The 19,971-nt window shown below is 56.6% G+C and overlaps 1 protein-coding gene across 5 annotated transcripts in view; it reads left to right on the top strand.

Annotated features, from left to right (window-relative positions):
- Positions 1-19,971, top strand: part of CASZ1 (castor zinc finger 1) — a 145,929-nt gene that overhangs the window by 14,563 nt on the left and 111,395 nt on the right. For 4 of the 5 annotated variants that reach the window (XM_053920969.1, XM_053920974.1, XM_053920971.2 and 1 more), the window contains one exon: positions 17,270-17,419. The gene's annotated coding sequence lies outside the window, so the exon portion shown is untranslated. Of the gene's footprint in view, positions 1-17,044; positions 17,131-17,269; positions 17,420-19,971 lie in introns of those variants that run through there. The other variant, XM_053920973.2, reaches the window with a different exon arrangement.

Raw genomic sequence — 19,971 nt, 5'->3', positions numbered from 1 at the left:
GCAGAGGTTCAGTTCCCGCTGCACCAGCCGGGAAGTAATGCTCAGAGAGGTTAAGTAATTCACCCGCGTTCCCGCGATAGGAGAGCCGGGGTTTGGAGGCAGGAGGGTCTGACTCTGGAGCGCAGGCTTCTTCCCACGCACGGGGAAAACAGAGCCGTGTTTTAACCGTTTTTGAAAATAGAGATAAGGGGGAAAAATCGCCAATAATGTAACTGAGGTAACAGCACCTGGTTTAGCATTTAGTGTATTTACTTCCTTCTGGTGTCTTTTTCCTTTGGTGACTGGATGTTTTTACAACTATGCATTTTACATAATTATAATCATAGGAGAATATGGTCTTGGTGGAGACCCAGGATGGGGTGGGAGGGTCTCCTGAGCTGGGGCCACTGGGGAGTGATTGATTCACAGCAAAGTGGAAACCTGGTCTTGGGCCCAAGCCATCTTTTCCCTAATGAGGCTCCTGAAGTTGCATTGGAAAAAGCAAACTGGGTGAACGGGGAGGCGGAAAAGACCCTTGCAGTCTCTCTTGGGTTGGTTTTGCGCCGTTAAGTGGTAGAATTTTCCTTTTAACTCACTTCCTTCTGGCTTTTGACGAATGGGAATATTTGTACCATTTTCCCAAATGACCTCCTCTCCTTGGGGTAATGAGAAAATGAAAGTCTTTGCTAAGTGCTTTGAGATATTCAGATGTAAAAAAGGAGAGCAGCGTGTTGTCATGGGCCTTTTGCAGCCAGGGCGCTTTATAAAGAGGAAGTGCGGCTCGCAGGGGTGAAGGTCAGCGCGAGGATCAAGCCAGCGTCGTCTCTGGGCACCAGGGCAGGGGTGTTCGTGGTCCGCTAGGAGATGGGCAGGGCTTTGGTGGCACGTCGGCCTGTCCTCCAGGCACACACTCCAAGGCCAAGGTGATCCGAATCACTCAGGCAAAGCCCCACCTTGGCCAGAATCGTGTGCGTTAATGATTCAGTCCCGGCAAGGTCTCCCCCCGGCCCCCTTCTCCCACTCTTACTTCATAGCGTCAGCCCAAGAACAGCACAGCAGAAGAAATACTGTGTGACCTCCACCAGTAGTAATCCTGAAGATGGTTTCAAAACATAGAAAAATGTTTATTGTGTGAGTGGAAAAAAAACATCCCGAAGGCCAAGTGTTGTGAACACCGTGACAGAAACTATCTAGAAATCACAACCGCGTGGGGACAAATCTTGAAAGGCGATCCTCCAAGACGAAAATTACAGCGTTAGAAGTGATGGCACGGTGGCGATTTGTTTTTTATTTCACAACGTTTTCTTTAAATTCTCCCCTGTGATTAAAAACCAACAATGCCCATGTGTCGGCCCAGGAGGGAGCCCCGGGGAGGGGGAGGCGGCGGGGCAGCACCCGGCGAGAGGACGCCTGCGCCCACGGCCCCCGCAGGGCGCTGAGCTCACCGGCTGTGCCAGCCGCAGAGACCTATGAGATCTCCAGAAGCCGAGGCGTATTGGTGACTCAGACCTCCGTGTTGTGCTGTTCAACAATAGCTTTTGTCCTTTGCCCAAAACCCTAGGCCAGCGTGGTAAAAAAAAAAATAAAATAAAATTAAGAGATAGTTTGTACTTTCCTTACCAGTCTGTGCCAGCTTTAGGTGCTTTATTTATTCAAGGTGGAGAGGCAGGGAAGGAGGGGTGGGGGTGGGGGTGGGGGTGGGGGACAGACAGAAAGGAAAAGAAAAACAAGGTAGAACTCGGACAAGGCCCAAGAAACGTTTGAGCCTCAACAACAAACTTTCTTTTGTTTCTCCATCGGGGAGGGGAAAAGGAGAAAAAAAAATGCAGAGGACCAGCCTGAACCAAATAAAACGCCTTACGTTTGCACATGGGGTTGCTTCTTGCAGTGGGTTTTGCCTTTTGTTTGTGGAATATGGAAGCTATTTCCTGACGTTCACCTCTGGGCTAGAATGTGACAGGGTGGCGTGGAGGGGCCCAAGGCGAAAGGGCCGGAGCAAGGACGGCGAGGTTGGGCTCCTGTGAACACAGATATTTCACGCGGCGGTTCTGGCCAATGATGCGCAATGGCCTACAGCTTTTGCCCTCACTTCCAGCCGGGTTTAGAGAAGATCCCTGCCTGCTGGCGTCCCAGAAGTGGCTCCGTTCTAGTGGCACTCGGAATTCCTCATGATCAGGCGTGAGGACAAGTTAGTGTTGCACCAGTTTGGACTAGAACATTCTTCCTGGTGTCCACTGGACATCTTACGAATAAGACTGAGGAAGAAAAAGACCTTAGGAGAGGAGAGTCAGGGACAGGGGTGTGGGTGGCAGTGTGTGAGATTGTACGAGGGACTGTGTGTAAGATTGAGTGGTTATAAATGTGATTGTGTGTGGTTGTGTGTGTACATGTCTCCCCTTTCGTCTTAATCACTTCTTTCCTGGTTGTAATAGCCAGGGAAATAGTAACACTCATGGAGGCCGGACGTCTGTTGTTTCCTGTACCTTCTTGTCCCCCTGCCCCAAAGCAGCTCTCCTAGTGAACCCGTGAGGCAGCCCAGGCCCTGGCTGATCCGCGACTCTTTCTTCAAAATTAGTTCAAGAGATTTGGTAGGACTAATTAATCCAGGACCTTGGCAGTGGTTGGACCGGTAAGAGAAAGGAAGCTTGTGAGTTAGAGGCAAAGATTGCCCGGAGGCCCCCGGGGGCCTGGCCCACAATTCAGACGCCCACGTCCGCAGCCTGATGAGGATCCCTTTTGCTGGTGCTCCCCTGTCCCCGTGCTGAGGCCATCTTGGGGACGGGTCCCCTGTTGAGCTGCAGAGCTCTGTGGGCTTTGAGGTGCCTTCTTGATCTCTTAGTCCCTGTGACCCTTCATTCCTGAGCAGGCAGCCCAAGGGTATTGTGCCTGTTTCAGACAAAGCAATGGGCCCAGCGAGGGGTGGTCACTTGTCCGAGGTCACACAGCTAGTCAGTGACAGATCTGGAACCAGGACAGAATCTTTGGGCCACTTGCAAACAGAGTCATCTCCCCCGGTGGCTCAGGGCAGGGATGACCTGTCCTGGACAGGGAATTCTGCTTCCCTCCACTTCCTGGAGACAAAGGGACTCTCCTGGAGGATCAGGTGTTTTGTGGCCATGGTTGGGGGGGATCCTCGCGTTTTAGGGACACTCCCTGTTGAGGAAAGAGCACCCACCTCTGTCACCTGCAAACAGTCCCTTCCCAAGACCTCAGCTTTGCTGTCTGTGGATGGAATAAGAGGCTGCCCTCGGTGGCTCCTTGTCCCTCCCCACTTCAGGGTGGCTGAGCTTCCTGCGGTGACCCAGAGTCCCCAGCGGGCCGTGCAGCAAACCCTCTCCCACAACCTGTCAAACCAGAGATGCCAGTTTCTCAGGGCGCCCAGGAGCTCCCTGCCAGGGAGAGCCTTTCCAGGCTGGCCCAGCATGGCCCCCGGCCCGTGCCCCCTGTACCTGCCTGTTGGTAACTGCGTGTCTAAATGAGCCTCGTGCAGAGCCCTTTGGCTAGAATTTGCCGAGTACTGAGAGGCTGAGCTGTGAGGAAAGGACGAGCAGGGGAGAGAAGGGGTACCTGTGACAAGAGGCAGCTGTGGAGAGAGGGGTAGGCACCGTGCCCGGGGTGCGTGCCGTCTGGGCAGGAGGTCTGCCTTCCAGCTGTGGGGGCTGTGGAAGGGCAGAGCCTGGCAGGAATGAAGCCACTACTATGGAGATTAAGGGGATGAGAATGTAAATCTCAAGTAAAAAGGTAATTGAATGTAATAGCAAACACTGCTTGCTCTATGTTAATTTTAGCTCTTCCCCTGGATACAAGGCGCTGTATTAGTGTTTTATTACCATTTTGTTTGCACTAATAAAATAGTAAAATTTATTTCAAGGAAGTTGAAGGATGGTTTTACAATGCAAATTTGAAGAAATTGGACTTTTCATTTATGCCTCTGCTATTTTAAACCCTGACGGGTGTAAATTAGCTACAGGGACCGAGCAGACCCCACTGATGGGGACTTGAGAGGCGGGAGCCCTGGCAGAAGTTCCAGACTAGCTCAGGGCAGAAGGCAGAGAAGGCTCCACAGAGAGCATGGGGGTGGGGGGGGGGATGGGGTTGCTGATCGGGTGGGATGGGGTGATGGGTAAGGACGTGTCAGGCATGAGTGACTCTGGTTGTGGGCAGGCATGTTACGCGCCAAGCCTGCGGGGAAACATGTGGCCACAGACCTCAGGGCTGTGTCTTTCCTCTCTGCCCTTTGGCCTCCTCCCTGTCTTGACATTGAGCTTCGATAAACCTGCTGAATCCCCAAGGGGAACTGAGCAACCTCTCTCCTCTGCTCCTAGAAAGAAGGGGTCGACCAGATGTACTATTCACTCATCCCCTTTAAAATGGGCTGTAGTAGTTTGAGGGCAATGATGGGAGCCTGGAGGAAAGGCCCTGAGCCTAAAGTGAGCCCAGGAAAGAGACCCAGGCCAGACACTAGCCCGGTGGAGGTTCGCAGGCCTATCCACGTTCCTCTTCCCCGTTTTACCCTCTGCCCAGGGCATACTTGAGAAACTCAGAGTGGGACGTTTCCAATAAGCGACCTCCTCACCCATCACCCCTTCATGCTGGCCCAAATGGTCCCGGGTTTGGTAGTGTCCGTGAGCAAAAAGGCTAGAGGACTGAATTTTTTAAACCCAGTTGTCGGAATTCAGGGACCCGGCTGATGGCATAGGAAGGTGGAGGAGGGACGGAAAGGGGCGACTGGAGAGTTTCATTTTGAGTTTTGGGAGAAGATTTCAGGTTGGTTCTTGTTTTATCCAAACCGGTTTGTTTATCTCTGAAAAATTAGCAGCAGCAATGGCCCGAAGCGATGCACTGGGGGACCAGCTTCCAAAGGTAGGGACCCGAACAAGTGTTCTAATGTCTGGCGAGGCCAGTAGCATGTACTGCCCAGGGTTCTCTGGCCGCCTGCCTGGTGCGGGGGAAATGATGAGCAGGTGACACCGGTTTCCAGTCCCAACCCTGGGTCCTGTGGGGTTTTTCTCAGTGTGTTCTCTCGCCCTCGTTCGGGAGTGGTTTGTGTGTGTGTGTGTTCAATGTAAAGATTCAAACTGTTGATACTGGCAAGGCCAGAGGTGAGGAACTGGAGGAGTGATTCTGCGAGAGACACCGGCGTAGAAATGGTGGCAGCAGACACTCAGGACTCGGGTGACTGCAGCAGGTAGAGAAGCCCTGGGTGTTAGCCCTCTGCTTGGGGGCGGGAAGGAACGCGGCACTGAGGCAGAGGAGGGTGGGCACAGGCTCCCGGCCTCCCTTGGTGGCTCCTCGAGTGGCTGCAGGGTCACTTGGGTGGTGAGAAGCATACAAGAGTCGGGCGGGCCTCCAGCTGGAGGGGCCAGTGCCCCGTGTGGCTGTTGTTGGAGCCAGAAGTTTCTCCATCTGGGCCTCCTGGCTTCCTTTCCGATCAAGGGGCCGCGGATGAGACTTCTTGGGATTGTTGTGTTTGGGGAACGTACAGAAGGCAAGGGACTCCCAGCCTAGGCCTGTGACAGGACAGGAACCTCCTTTCAGCTGCTGGGAACCCAGGAGACCCCAGTGGCTCTGGGCCCCTAGCTAAGGGGGCGGAAGGGAGGACTTGAGCTGCTGGACGTGGTCAAGTTCAGGCAGCTTTGCGAGTGCTGCTGAAACAAGCCAGAGATGAGACCACGGAAAAGCGGTAGGTCTTTTAGCTCCTGAGACGGTCTGCAACCCTCCGAGAGTGCGGATGTGCACCCCGGTGCACCCACGGACTCAGAGAGCGCACCAGACCCGGGGGTTACACTCCGGGTGCGTGTCAGCCCAAAACTGTAATTAGATCAGGGAGCAGACGCGCGGAAACGGGAAAAGAGGATTAGCGCTGTGGCCCGCTTGGGCCTGGTGGTGGAGGTGGCACCAGGCCTGCCTCTGGGGCTTGACCTCTGTGCCGGGATCACAGCTGAGGGGTCCGCCCCCAAACGACCAGGACCCCAGGTGCCCCTCTTGCTACTTGTCTACTCTTAACGCCCCCCAAGTCACCTCCTGGGGAGTTGCGGCCCCTCTGAGAAGCTGCCCCCCACCCTCCCTGCTGCTTCTCCATGCTGGTCGTCACGTGTCTGCTTCAGCCTGGGGTAGAAGGATGCTATGCCAGTGATGGATTTGACTTGCTTTTTGGCATGGGGTCTAGGTGTGTGAGTTGGGGAGAGGGTGACCCTAAAGGACACCAGCGGATTGCTCTCATAAGTGGCCACAGGAAGCCCTGGAAGCTGGCTACCCCACTGCTGGTTTGCCCTGTTTGATATTCGGGGAGGAGGGGCACATGGCCTGGTCTATAGCACCTCCTCATTGCCCCTTTTAATTAGGAGAAAAGGTGACCGGGACTCCTAGGTCTTTGGCCCATAAGCCTCTGACTCTTCATCCCATCCCACCCAGCCCCCTGGGGTGCGACGGCATCCACAAGTATCCCGAGCCCCCTGCTCAGCTTACCTGTCCCTTCCCCCTGCCCCCCTTCCCTGCACCTGTCAGCTGTTTCATTGACTGTCTGGCTTGGCTGCCACCCGCCCTACCCTCCCAGGCCGGCTCCTCCCCCACCCCTCCCCCCAGGCCCACACTCCCTCCCTTCCTGTCTCTGCCCACGTCTGTCTCTACCTGCCCGTCGCCGGCACACCTGAGGATCCGAGGCTGCCTAACGGAGTGCGGGGATGGCTCAGGGTGTTTACCAGACAGCCGGGATCAGGTATTAAATCCTGTTGCTGTCTTCCCAGGGCCAGCTTCCTCAGATGGTTTTCCAAATTCCTAATCTCAGTGCCCACATCCCTGCCCAGCCCATGTTTGATGGGAGCTTTCCTTTCCGATTGAAGCTGAAACCCAGCAGGATCTGTCATGGGCTTGGGTATGGGCTCCCACCGGTGCGTGATGATGTGGAGGTCCGGTCCCTTCCTCCCTGGTTCTTCCTTCCTCTCCTCCTTCCTTTCTTGGGGAATCTTAGTGAGTGGGGGGCCAGGATTCCGCCACCAGGTGTTCCAGAGCCTTCTTGAGTGCCCCCACCCCCTGCTGCCGGTGAGGTCACTAAGCCACCTGCTGTAACGTAGGGGAGGGGGCCCGAGGTTGCTGTCAGTGTGAGAGGTGAAGGGGGCCCAGCTTGAAGGTGGTCTGCGGTGGGAGTGAGCAAGTGAACGAGAGCCCTGCCCGAGCCCACCGTTATGATCCTTCCCACTCAGAATAAAAAGGCTGCCGTGGGGTTTGCTCGGGGTGCCAGATCCCCTGGCCTTGGCCCAGGGGAGTCCATAAAGCAAGCCTGTTCGCCGCAGTGTCTCGGCATTGGTTTTGGAGATGACAGCACTGGGGGGGCGTGTCCCTGTCCAGGGCCCTGGGTGGACACCTGTCCTCTTTAAGATGGCCTAGTCTCTGGGGTGACAGGAGGGGCTCGGGTGCTCCCCAGTGAACAGGGACATGGAGGCTCCCAGTGGTGTCCACTCTTGATGTGGGGAAGAGACAGCTCCTCGGTGTTTCCCTTCTGAAGGACATCGGGGCTTGCCTGCCCGTCCTGGACAGCAGGACTGGACACAGAGCAGGGAGCTCTGCCCTGCCCTCAGCCTTCTCTCCCAGAAGCTAGGCTAAAGGAGGCAAATTAGCTTCCTTCCCTGCCCCACCCCACGCCCTGAGCTGGGAACTTCCCGTGAGGGAAGAACAGGACTCTACCAATGGTGGCAGGTTGGTCAGCCTTGGTAGCCTGGATCTACTACCTCTTTGGGGTACCTGGGACCGATGAATGTAGCCTTTCTTGGAGCTGCCACGTGACCTGGACCAACCCTTCTGATCTCAGCCTCTCTTTCCCCGGGTACAGGCTCCCTCCACTTTCCTTCTCTGTGCCCCTTCTCCTCCTTCCCCCAGGCAACCAGAGGTCTCTTGGGCTTCACAACACCAGAGCTTCTCCCCTCTCCAGGTCTCCAAACCTCGATCCTCCTCCTCTGGCTCCTGGTGTCCCATGTCTCCACCCTGTCACCATTGCCTTGGCAGTCAGCGCGGCCCTGGGCTTTCCTCTCTCCCTTCCTGAGCTCAGAGCGCTCACAGCAGCAGGGGCATCTCCAGGACCCAGCGGAGAGGGCATAGGCATAGGGCAAAAAGGGCAGCCGCCAACTTCACGCTGAGTCCTCCGCCGGGACCCTCCCGGTTGAGGCTTCTCTAGTGACACAAGCCTGGGCTCCTACAGGGGCCCTGGGGGCCAGGGTTCCCGATTTTATTTGGGGCCTTCTTTTGCAAATGTGTATTAGGCAAGGAATACAAGGTGAGAGGGGAAAAGAGGGCAGCGAAAATCTGGAAGACGACAGTTGGGCCGGTGAGGAGGAGGAAGAGGGAAGAGGTGACATTAATTTATTAGGAAAACTTGTTTACTGGTTTTGCTTAGGCGCCTCCATTTTAAAAGTCTACGTTGACAATAAGTCGCTAATTAAAATACAAAATTAAGCAACAGCTATGTTTTTTTTTCCCTTACACTTTAATTGCATGATTTTTTGTGATGTAATTTCTGGAAACACCCAGCATACCTCACAGGGCTGATTGTTTGATAAACTAGAAGCACCTGAAACCAACTCCAAAAATAAATATATAAATCCAAGGGGAACTTAAGGTAGCTTGGAAATGACAGAGAACTGCAGACAGCAGGGAACCAAAATCCATCATCATCATCACCATCATCATCATCATCACCATCATCATCAAAAATTAAGTAAGGACATTTATTTATCCTGCTTACCCCGAGACCAGAACAATCTGTGCACCTCGGGGGGAAAAAGCTGAAATGGAAACCAGCCCAAGTAGGGGCACCACCCCCTCTCCCCTACATCCCAGCTGGCACTATGGCTAAAAAGCAGAAACTACGTGGAATCTTCCCTGATTCCACTGCTAGCTGGGCCCAGTATTCGCTGGGGCATCTTCATTTGTCACAGACCTTTGAAAAGGGTCCTCCCCGCTTCCTTGCTCTGAACCTCCATGCAGTCCCAAGAAGGAGGGGCAGCGACCGCTCTCCTGGGGAAAGCCAGCCTCTCTGTGCCCACAGAGGGCAGACAGCGTGTCCCGGGCTTGGGCAGCTGGCCCAGAGCTCCTGGCCCTACAAGAAGGTGGTGAGAAAGGGTAATCCATGGTGGGAATGGTGTGTGCTGGCTTTGCCAGCGGCCCTGTGGCCTGCTGCCTTTTCAAAGGTACAGGCCTGGATGGTTGCAAAACCGCTGAGAAACCTGTCAGGAACTGACTCCAGGGTGGGGCTGGGAGGCAGCTGGATCCCACTGGAAGCCGGCTGCTGGGGAATCCTAGGCCCAGCATCCTCTGTGGGCCCCGGGCCTTCTGTGTGCTGGGCGTGTGGGCAGGGTGGGCATGGGGGAAAGGGGGACCTGTGACGACACCGCCTTCTCCTTTCCCATCCAAAAGCTGGAGGCCCAGGTGGCCAGGGGCCCCATTAACCTCTCCATCTACTCTTCTCCTGGGGAAATAAAAGATTTGCCTCCTTTTAGGGTCTCTTAATAAAAAAACATTTTCTCCCTGACTGTAACTTATGCATATGGCTCATTGGAAAATACAAAGAAGTGTGAAGGAAATAATTTTAAAATATATACCGTAATTGTTAAAAGTATGGGTTGGGGGAAAGAGAGCTCTGGCTGGGTTCGCGCCCCAGCTTTGCCCACCCAGCGGTGCGACTTCATGCAAATCACTTAATATTGCTGCGCCTCGGTTCCCTCATCTGTGAAGTGGGGCCAGTGATCTTGGAGGGGGGTGGGGATGCGGTGCGATGACCCAAATAAAACCCTGATCACACCCTGAGCCTGGCACACGGTGCCCGTACACTTTAGCTGTGTCTGTGATTGTAGTTAGTACTGACCATTCCACTGCCTTGAGATAACAGGCTTTAAGACGTTTATTAAGAAACTTTTTTATATCGTTGAAATTCTCTCTCTCATCCTGAGCTGTCCAATATAAGTAGGCTAAAGTCACATGTGGCTATTTAAACTTAAAGTAGCTAAAATTAAATAAAATTAAAAATCCGGTTCCACAGTCACACCCGCCACATTTCAAGTGCTCAATGGCCACATGTGGCCGGTGGCGGCTGTACTGGACAGCACTGAGAGGTCTGTGGGGCGGCATTCCAAACCGTGGAGTCATGTGGGTTTTTTCACTTCAGTTTCCTACTTTCCGTGAATGTTTGTCGGTGGCTGCATAGTGGTCCGTGCGGTGGCTGAATCTCACTTCTCATTGGTTTGAGTTATTTGTTGCTGGACTATTGGAGCATCCTATGGGCTCTGATTGGACACCAGGGTTACCTGTCCCAGCGCTGGTGCCGGGATGCTTCCTGATTGGTGCCAGGAAGCAAGGGATTCTAAGAGGAACTGATTGGCTTTGAGTGGCAGTGCCAGGGGCAGGGGCGGAGCTCTGCTTTCCCCTAGTTGGCCCTGGAAGCATAATAAGGGGCTGCTCCCCCCAGCCAGCCCCCAGTGCACCCCCTCAGGCTGGCTCATCCACACGCTCCCCCTCACAGGGAGGACACTAGGAAGAAGACGGACATGCTTAAGGTAGCAAAAAGGAGCTATAGTGACCTTCCCTCCACTGAGCGCCCCCAGGTGGCCTTTGTTGGTGGGGGGTGAATGCCATGGTGGGGTGCTGGCCTGACTCCCAAGGCCTGTGCAGATCTCCAGATCCCAAGGAGGGTCTCCAGGCTTCCAGAAGGCCCCTGACTGAAGACGGTTGTGGGATTCCAGGGTGGAAGTGCTGGGGTCCCAAGTTAGGGGGCAGCTCCAGGAAGACCTTGCAATGAATGGCAGGTGACCGTCCTGTGACTCGGGTTGGTAGAGTGGAGTGTCCGGGTGCTGGGGCAATGCCAGCGTGGTGGCCCGAGCCTCGTCCCCAGCTGGGCAGTCCACACCCTCCTCACCCAGCGAAGGGCAGAGCTCTGGGTGGGGGGCTGTGGGCAGGACCAGCCAGGAAAGCAGTCCCCGGGGCAGTGGGCAAGACAGATAGGGAGAGCCGAAACTGGACCTGCTGATGTGGCCCTTTCTGCTCGCAGCGGATCATAAAATATGGCTCAGATTTTCATTACGGGCTCTATCGATTATCTTCTGGGATGGATGAATTATAGAGAACATTAAATTTTTTTAAAAAAGCAAGTGAGAGAGGAAATATCTGAATGAGTTGGGGTGGTCGATGGCAGAAAGGGCTGAGCTACCAAGCCCGTGTGGCCCCCATCTCCCAGCAGGGCAAGGACCAGACCACCAGGGCAGGTGGCCTCTGGCCCCAGCTCCCAGCCTCACGGGCCGCCCTCGGCCGCTCCGGGCCTGGCCTTGCAGAAGCGGAGACCATAGCTCCCCTTTGCTCCCCTCTCCCCATCCCCTCCACGGAACTGCCTAGGCTCTGGGGAGGTGCACAATTGGGCTGTGCGCAGGGTTCTGAGCCAGAAGTAGGACATTTCCCAAGCATTAGGCCTCTGGGGCTGGAGGTGGGCCACCGACTCAGCTGTTTCCTCTCCAGGGACCTCCTGATCCTGGAGATGCTCCCTGGGCAGGGGGAAGGGGCAGAGGGCATCGTTGGTCTCCTGGGGTCAGGACTGGGACAGGAGCTCCTGAGGAATGGGGCCACCTGGGCCTGTTGGCCACCTCAGCTTTTCCCACTTCTCGTTCCTTGCATCCCTTGTCACCGGTGCGGAGGATTTCCATTTTCCTTTGTAAGCTTGGGGAGAATGTGCTCGGGTCCCGCTGCTGTGCATGGAAGTCGGGAAAGAGAACCTCCTGAAAGCCCATGCGTCCCTCGCCTTCGCCCCACCCCACCCCACCCGCTCCCTCTGCTTGCCAACCAGCATAGTGCCTAGTGTCACATAGGCCTGGGCTCAAATCACTGTTGAGGTTGGGACCTTGTGGGTCGCATCCCTTTCTGAGTCTTAGTTCCTTACCTGTCCAGCTGAGATAATACCCAACTCATCTGATCCTTGTGATGATTATATATGTTAATGTATTAAAATCCTTAGTACTGAATAAACATCATTCACTCCCCCAGTGCTCTGGCAGACTCTGGGAGCCTTTCCCCCCTTCTGCTCACTTAGCCTTTAGGATTGATTATTATCTTCATTTTACAGATGAGGAGACTGAGGCACAGAGAGGTGAAAGTCATTTGCCAAGGGTCACCCGGTGTGTAAAATGACAGAGCCAGGGTTCATAGCTGGCAGTACGGGGGCCCACAGGCTGTGCTGTCCTGGAGATCCTGGTGGGGTGGCATTTGTGAGTATGCGCCTGCGCGGGCGGGTGGCCCTGCGCGTGCTGACAGCCCTGTCCTCCCATGGGTCTTGGGCTGACCCCACTTCCGACCCTCCACACTGTGTGTGGCTACCTCCAGTTCAGTGACCCCAGCATTTTCTAGGCCCCTGTTGTGGGTGGAGCATACCTCCCACCTCCACGCCATCCCCCTCACCCTGGCTTCACCTAGGCTGCCATGAAAAGGTGGTGGTTTCCATGGATATCCGTCTCCCTCTGGCGACACGCCCTTTTTTGAATAACTCTGTTCCCTCCGAGTTGATTGTTTTTGGCTCCCAGCTCTGTAAACTCATCCAACAATTAAAAGGGGGGAGGGGTGGAACAAAAGGGAGACAGATAGTAACTGCGGGGTGAGCGACACGCAGGAGGGGCTCTGGGCCGTGGGTCCCCTCTCTGTCCCCAGCTGGCAGCAGGACAGCACCTTCTGTACAGAAAGGCCACCTAACCAGCTGGCCCGGAGTATCGTTTGCAGAGTTCTGAGAATTCAGAACTTCCATTTGAGCTGTGTTCTTGCCCCATTTATTTCTCCGTCAAAAATCTAAAGGGGCCCATTCGCCGAGCCAGCCTAGCCGCCTCCGGAGGCCAGCCGAAGCCAGGAGATGCCAGCGTGGGCCCATCTGCGTATCTGCTGCCCTTGTTTTGGTTAATTGTGTATGTGTTTGCTCTGTTTGTGTACCTGCCATCAAACCCGCGCTGCGCTGGGCGTGCCCGTCGGAGGCCGTGTGAGATCACAGATGAAAAATGCAGTGAAAAACACTTTCGTGCCACAACACATCGTGGAGGATTTTTGTATTAAGATGTGGATTTTTTTATTGGTTTTTTTTCCCTTTTCCACACAGCCCTGGAGTTGGGCAATGTGCACGTCTGTGTTTTTGTTTTCACTCCGGGCGGTTTGTGAAATCTGCTCATTAGGGCTCTGTCCTTCCCCCCCCCCCCCCCCGCCCGCTCTCCCTCCCCTTTGTCCTCCCCATGTAGGTCTCTTCCCGCCCCCTCCCTGTGTCTTCTCTTCTTTGGGGAGGTGATGGGCACCCCCTCAACACACATTCACGCAGGTGGCAGTGGGGTTCCTGCGGCCTCATTCCCCATCCGTGTCTCCAAGGCAGGTGCTCCTGGCAGTAGGAGGTCCCGATGGTGGGGGGAGGTGGGAGCATCTCTGTCCCCTCACCCCCACCCCAGGAAAAAACCCCTTGCCCGCCCTGTGTCTGGAGAGAAGTGGAAGTTGTCGGTCTCGCCCCACAGAACCTTTCCTCTCAGAGTGGCCCTCTCCCGGGTGGCCTTCTCGTCCCCATCATGTCAGACGACAGGTAGCAATGGGCGGCTCAGCCCTTTCCCCATCCAGAAGGCCATCCCCACAGCTGGGACCCCATTTGCCAGGCAGGACTGGGGGCGCTCCTCACCAGGTGCCTTGACGCAGGACCCGCCTTCCCCTGCTTGGAGCCCAACCAGGAGGAAGTGCCTAAGTGCAGCCTTTGCCTTCCCTCTGGTCGTGATCCAGGTGCTTTCTGGTGGCTCTGGGGTTTGGTGGGGGCTTGTCTGGGGGGCAGAACTGAGATTCAGGAGGGGAACCAACTGTAGGTGTGAGTGGGTGCCCAGGTCCAGGAGGGGCCGAAGAGGAGCTTCTAAGGGAGTCCAGGCCTGGCTGCAACACTAGCGAGCTGTGACCTTTGGCACGTCACTTTGTATCTCTGTGCCTGCCCTTCCTAATCTGTCCACAGGGACCTTAATCCTTGCTTCGTGTTGTAAGGATTCAGTGAGACCACTTAGCATGGCACTTGGCAAATCGGAGGCACCCAATTAGTTAATGTGCTTCGTTCCCACACAGGCCTGTCGGCTGAGGGCGGAAAACACTCCTCCACGTGGGCCCTCCATTCCCAGGGTGCTCCCTGGCACATAGTAGGTGCTCAGTCAATTCTTATCGGAATCAAGTGGAAGAGGATCAAGTAACCAAGCAGTCCCCTTGACCCTGAAAGTTGTTAATCCTGCTGCTAATGAAGGAGGGGCAGGGACCAAGGTGCAGGCCAGGGCTTAGGCCACTGAACGGGAAGGAGCACGAAAGGCAAGTGGCAATGATGTACTTGGTCGTCGGAGAGGGATGGAGCTGCGCAGGCCCAACCGATGCTGGCGTGAGCTTGTGAGTTCAGCTCCACGAATGCTCACGCTGCCCACGGTGGGGACACGCGTGCGGACAATGGGGATCTGTCTCTGCCCGTGAGGAGGTAAAATCCCAGGGGTGGAGACAGACTCGTGAACAAATGACTGTAGCCGAGTGTGGATTTCAGTGCCACCAGGAAGGAGGCCTGAGGAGCAGCGTAGAGGGGCGCACGGGCCTGCTTGGGGTAGGTTTTGCAGGGGCCCCTTGTAGAGACTGGAAGAAGAGGGCGGGACGTTTCCGGAGCACCCGTAACACCTTTGCCATCTCTTGTGGACCCCCCCACCGCCCCCAGCTGCGAGGTAGCGGGAGGAAGGCGCAGTCTCCCCTCAGCAGTGAGGAAACTGGGCCCTAGGGGAGTGAGACGGCTTGTCCAAGAGCCCACAGCGACGTCAGCGGCAGAGCTGGGACTCGGAGCCACGGCTTTGGATCCTCGGCCCAGTGTTGTTTGTGCCCCTGCATGTGGCTCCCACGCCTCCCCCCCCGGGGCTGCTGGCCAGGGAGCTCTGTCCTCTGGGCTCTGCACCTCCTGACCGGGTGCCGGCTGCTGCCACGGCCCCAGGGCCTGTGCCGTGGGAGGGCCCCGTCCGTGGCAGGCCCCAGGGCCTGTGCCCTGGTTTGGTAAGTGGGTCAGGCCACTTGGTTGGGGACAGTCCCTGAGTGAGGCCGCACCCTGGCAGGACTGGAGGATGGCAGGAATGGGGAAGACTGAGGAGGAGGAGGAGGAGGAGAAGGCGGCCGGGCCACACCCTTTGTTCAGTTGCTCTTGCCGCCCTGGGCTTGCATGTCCCTCAGCTGGAGGAGGCCGGACAGGGGCTCGCCGGGGCCTGTGAGACCCTTTTCCCTGTCCCCAGAACCCCTCTTCTCAGCCAGGACACAGGACTCTGGCGTTGCTCATGTTCACCATTCATGTATGCTCAGATCCCAGTCTCTTGAGCCCCTTGCCAAGGGTCAGGGAGGTGAGAGTGTTTCCCTGACCCTTTCTTTCTCTGGGGAAACGTGTGTGCCTGGGGGCAGGGGGAGGGCTGCGGGGTAGCAGCCGCCTAAGACGTTGGCTGTCAGGTGGGGCAGGGGTCATTCTGATGGGTGTTAGGGTAGAGCCCTCCCCCGCACCCCCCAGCAGATGAGTGTTCTGGGCATGGGGAGCTGTAGATGGGCTGAGACACCCCTTCCTTTAGCTCAAAGGTGTTTGGTTGCTGGGTGGGCTGCCCAGGACTTTGGGGAGTCTGGACCAGCAAGCCCGGGAGTGTCAGAGCCCAGAGGAGTGAGTCTCCCAGTGGCCCTGAAGTTCCCATTAAAGTGTTTTTTCCTCTTTTTTAAAGAAAAAAATATTCCCAAACTGGAAAACAAAGGAAATCCACTTCCCCCAAATCACACGAAACTCACATTAGGGGCCTGGCGGGAATCCATGGAAACCAGGAAACCCGCTGTTAACCCTGTGCGCTGCCGCAGGGTGGGGTGGGAGCCAGCCGATCCGAGCCCCAGACCACTGCTGCCCGCCTCCCCTTGGCTCCCCCCGGGAGCTGGTGGCGTTGCCCTGCAGCAGAGGTGGGGTAGAGCTGGGAGCTCTTGCCTTCAAAGCACCAACTCCACCTTCCACTTATGGCCCAACCTTGGGAGGCAGAAGAGGAGGGGTTCGTGTACTCCAGGGAGGCCCTGGGGGATCCAAGGGCTGGGCCAAGTTGGAGAACCTGCCGGGCAGCTGCCCACACCATGCCACACTGCGGAGTCAGGGCCGAGCCCACTCACACGCAGCAGGAACACACAGGCGCTGTGGATGCTGCAATCCCCAGGCGAGGGGGAGGGCAGGACCAGAATTCCAGCCCCCTCCCTCCCTGATGCCAGCCCCGTAGGCAGGATAGGTGTGAGAGCAGACAGAGGGTCCCCCTGGGCTCCTGCCCCCCGGCTCTCACGTCCAGGCAGCCGGGTCACCAAGCCTGGGAGGCCGAGCGCCGAGGCCAGCAGCGCCTGTGTGTTTGCACACACAAGGGCTCGTTTTTCTGAAAAGGCTGACAATATTTACAGGTTTGAAGTTGAAACACAAACAGGAAAAGCCCTTTAAAAAGTGAGTGGAGTGGATAGTCAAAACAGGAATTGCCATGGAAACACCACAATATTTTCGTACATCCATACAAAGGTTGCCGGTAGCAGGGCACCAACTCCTTTGGGCCACGTTTTGGCCCCATCCCTACAACAAATGCACCTCTACAGCCCCCTTTTGGGTGTGTGTGCACGCCCTCTCTTCTTCCCCGTGAGGGAAAACGGCCCAGCGGAGAGGGGACAGCAACAGAGAAGAAACCAAGCGCCCGCTCCATCGGGGTAGCGGCAGAGACACCTGTTGATGCCATTTTTAGAAGCTCCCATAAGGCCCCTGGGGGTCATGGGAGCTGCCGGGCGGTGGCCGAGGGAACGTCTGGAGGCAGCAGGAGGTCGGGGAGCCCAAGGGTCGGGTCGGTTGCCTAGGTCCGGGTCTGATCTGGTTTCCAGTGTTGGCTGGCTCCACTGCCAGGCTGACCTTTCACCCCCGGTGCCAAGCCTTGGGTGTGATCACTTTGTTGTTGCCTGGGGTGACACCTGACCAGTCTATTCTTACTTCTACCTGTTTGATTTTTTTTTTTGTCGTTAGGTGTGACAACTAGCAGTCAGCTACTAATTGTGCAGAAGGTGCATTGGTCACAGGGTCAGGCCAGGCGCTCACCACAGCCATGCGGCCTGCTGACTGGCGGGCAGGTGGGCGAGACTCTCTTGACTTGCTGGCCTGCCGCTGTGCAAGTGTCGGAACTGTACCCTCCATCACCCTTCTCTCTGGAGTAGCTTTGTGGGGCTCACCTGTAGCCTAATAATCCATTTTCCTTTCTTATCTCGGTAGGTAAACGGACCTCGCTGAGTGAAGGCAAAGACGTCTCCAGCCCACCTGCCTTTGCAGCCGCCTCTGCTGTCCCCTCCTGCAGAAGGGGTCCTGCAGTTTGCTGGGGTGCTTTGGAATGGACTTCGGACCCCGGCGCCTTGGCACGCAAAGGTAGCTTCTCTTGACTCCCAACACATCACTGGGAATTATGCGTAGGGACTGTGGTTGACCTGTTTTGGGGACTTGGGGGAGGGACTGCCTAGGCCTTTCCCAGTGGGTTCTGACCCGGGTGGTGGTAGCTCAGGCACCCGAGGTGAAAGCGAGAGAATGCAGGATTGAGAAAAGAGCCCAGGACACCTGCCAGCAGGCCCTAGCTTGGCCGCCCACTCACTGCTCTCCCCCCTCTGGAGCTCGGCCCCCCGCCCATAGCATAAAGAGATCAGAAGAACCGACCTTCGAGAATCCTGCTGGCCACACCACTGCATGCCACTGAGTGGTGTGGGCAGGGTTCAGGGATTCCAGGTGAGGCCTGGGCTCCAGCAAGCAGACCCCACTCCCAGAGCTAAGCACATGGCCATTCCTCGCTGTCACCTCTGAGGATGGTAGGCCCAGCCCATCTGCGTGGCCAGAGGCTGTGCTCTGCTCTGAGCTCACATGTGGCTTGTAGGACCTCCCTCAGGGGGGCCTCCAGCCCAGGCAGGACCCGCCTTAGAGAAGCCACAGGTGTCTTTTTGTACGGGCTTGGAAATCGCCCCTTGCCTAAGGAAGGTCATGGATGCCGGGGACGGGAAGTCCACGGGGCTGACACTGTCAGATACTTACCCACTCACCTGCAGGGATCAGACGTGGGTTTTGGGATGGGGGCTGACACACATTGGTGATTTACCCCATATTGGTCATTATTCAGTGTTCTCTTAGGATCCTGAGGGAACCAGCGTAGGGCAGTTACGTGTTGGTAAAACTGATAGGCACAGCCTTGGGGCGGGGCTGGGGCAGAGGGCCTAGAGAACAGCTGGGAGGGCAAGGCTGGAGGCCGCTCCTCTGGTGGGTGCCAGACGGCAGTCAGCAGCCCCGGGTCACCCTCCTGCACTCTCCTTCCCCGTGGGCACTTCAGGCAGGTGTGTCCTGCCCCTCCCTCCGTGGCCAGGCTCTGCACCTCTGGACTTTGGAACTGCAAGGAGGAAGCACTTGCAGAGATGGCGCCCTGGTGTCCACTGGGTTTGAGAGGTTCCCAAAGCCCTGAGCCAGCTTTATTTCAGGCCATGCCACCTCGGGGACTAACAGCAGCCTCAGCTACAGCCCAGGGATTTGCAAATCAAATGCAAATGCGGCCTTTGGGTACCTCGGTGGAGCAGCCCTGTGGCTGAGACTTCGTCCTGGCGTCCAGCATGTGTTGGTCTGTCTGCACTTAGGCTGTGCCGCTGTTGGGGGGGGGGCAGGAATGGGGAGGGGCAGGGAGCTGTGGAGACTCTCGGTTGCCATCCTGCTGGGTTTCGGCCCCAGAACTGCATGTGTCCACGTTCCTGGGCTCTTCTTGCCTGACTCCGATTCCTCGACAAGCAGGGGTCCTGGGACCGCAGGCGGGCCGTGCCTTCGAGCCCTGGGTGGGCTCCACGCTTGTGCCCTGAATGTGAGCAGGCTGCCCAAGTGCCTGTGGCCACCCGTCGAGGGGGCACATTTGCCCATGCTGTTCTCAGTGGCAGGCCTTTTGTTTTCTTTGTTCCCTTGGCAAAACATGCCCATTCGTTGTTTCCTCTCCGAAGTTTCCACTCTGCGCTGACTCCCGGGGCCGTGCCAGCTGGGATTTGCACCCGGCATAGGGCATGGGCTCCATGAGTGGGACTCTTGCACTCTGGGAACTCCGAGGGCTCCAAAAGGGACTGTTGTGACCAAGCCCTTCCCAGGTGCTGGGTTCTCTGTGGCAGGGGGGCCGAGCCATGGTCTCAGAGGTGTCCTGCCTGACCACACTGGAGTGTGAGGGAGTCCGTGCCTGGGCCTGGTCCATGGGTCTAATCCTCAGATTCTCCCGTGTCGCGCTCCACCACAGTCGATCGGGTTCTATTTATTCATCAGTTACCGAGGGCCTGGGGTCTGCCGACTACTGGGGACAGAGCGGACGAGACAGCCCTGGTTCTCGCGGCGCGTGGGCACGTGGACAATAACCAAATGCACAAAAGAAGACGGAAACCACAACTGCAGAGTGGACATGGGATGAGGCAGTGGGAGGTGACTGGGCAGATGACCACTGAAATCGAAGGGTAGGAAGGGGACCACCGCCTGAAGGATGGGTCGAAGAATATCCACAAGGAGAACAGGACTAGTCCTGAGGTGGGATGAGCTCAGGATGTTTGGAGAGCAGAAAGGAGGCATCAGTGCCCGGTGGTGGACAGGTGGGGCCGGGGACATAGGGCTTAGGTGCACCAGGGAAATTTGCGGTTTTACTCTTTGGGTGATAGAAAGTTGCTGGAAGGTTTTTAAACAGGGAGGTAAAGTGATGTGATTTTTATCTTAAAAAGGTGGCTGGATGGGAGGTTGACGAGGGGAGGAATGGGAGGCCGAAGGGGAGGCTGCTGCGGCCACCGAGCCTCTAGGCGGACATGGAGACGGGGCAGAGTCCGCGTGCTCAGAGGGAGCTCTGACAGGGCCTGCCGGTGCACTGGAGAGACCCCAGGCTACTCCAGCGTTCCAGACGACCCGACGGGTGGCCCCTCCTTTCCTCCTCA

Source organism: Desmodus rotundus, chromosome 3 (genome assembly GCF_022682495.2).
Source record: "Desmodus rotundus isolate HL8 chromosome 3, HLdesRot8A.1, whole genome shotgun sequence".
In the NCBI taxonomy this organism is placed as follows: domain Eukaryota; kingdom Metazoa; phylum Chordata; class Mammalia; order Chiroptera; family Phyllostomidae; genus Desmodus; species Desmodus rotundus.
The sequence above is the reverse complement of the archived record's forward strand: the minus strand, read 5'-3'. Positions and strand labels throughout refer to the sequence as shown.